Source organism: Wasmannia auropunctata, unplaced genomic scaffold, assembly GCF_000956235.1.
Source record: "Wasmannia auropunctata unplaced genomic scaffold, wasmannia.A_1.0 LD327728.1, whole genome shotgun sequence".
Lineage (NCBI taxonomy): Eukaryota > Metazoa > Arthropoda > Insecta > Hymenoptera > Formicidae > Wasmannia > Wasmannia auropunctata.
The window spans coordinates 1-758 of NW_012035162.1; the positions used below are offsets into that span (position 1 = coordinate 1).

General features: G+C 23.1%; 1 long non-coding RNA gene across 1 annotated transcript; it reads right to left on the reverse strand.

Annotated features, from left to right (window-relative positions):
• Nucleotides 1–18: 18 nt before the first annotated feature.
• On the reverse strand, nt 19–758 carry LOC105460140. Its single transcript, XR_975781.1, has 3 exons — nt 722–758; nt 182–287; nt 19–31 (listed from the first exon to the last, which is right to left on the reverse strand). It is a non-coding gene; the product is annotated as an uncharacterized LOC105460140 (long non-coding RNA).

Consider the following 758-nt stretch of genomic DNA (forward strand, 5'->3'; position numbering starts at 1 on the left):
CGTGTGCTCTTCCGATCTTCTCGGCAATAATCTATGTAATAAATACGAGGTTAATGTTTCTTTTACCAATTTATTTAAATGCATTGTGTTTTTAACACATTTCTGATTTATCTTGCAATATTTCTATACAAAAGTTATAAAATTTTTATTGTATTTTTCAATATAAATAACATTTAAATACCTTTTCAGTAAATCCATGTAATATTTTCAGAACCTTGGCTTCCTCTCTGCCTGTTGACGTTAACGAGAATATCCAATTCATGGGGTACAGCCATTGCCATGTTAATCTAAACAATAATTATGGAATGATAGACATGGTACTTTAAAATAATATAATTTCGTAAATAAGAACTTCTTTTAATTTCTTTACATAAAGAAATTAAAAGAAGTTAGAATTTAAACTTCTGAGAAATTGGAAACTAAATTTTAATAACTATGTAAAGACAGAATAGATTTGCAATAATAAAAATATGCCAAAAGGACATATAAATACATGTTATGTTTAAATTATAATTATTAGAATTATGTATTACATTTTTTAACTTTTCAATCATAAATTAAAGATTAAATAGTTAAAAATCCATATTTTCATATTTTTGTTTTATTTTCTATGACATTTATCTTAGTACTTAAAATTTTAAGCAATATTCATTTTTAAATGTATACATATTTTATCCATAATTAACCTATAGACATATAAACAATTATAATCATAAATTACTTATGAGTATAAATTTCACCCATGCGTTTAAGCGCAT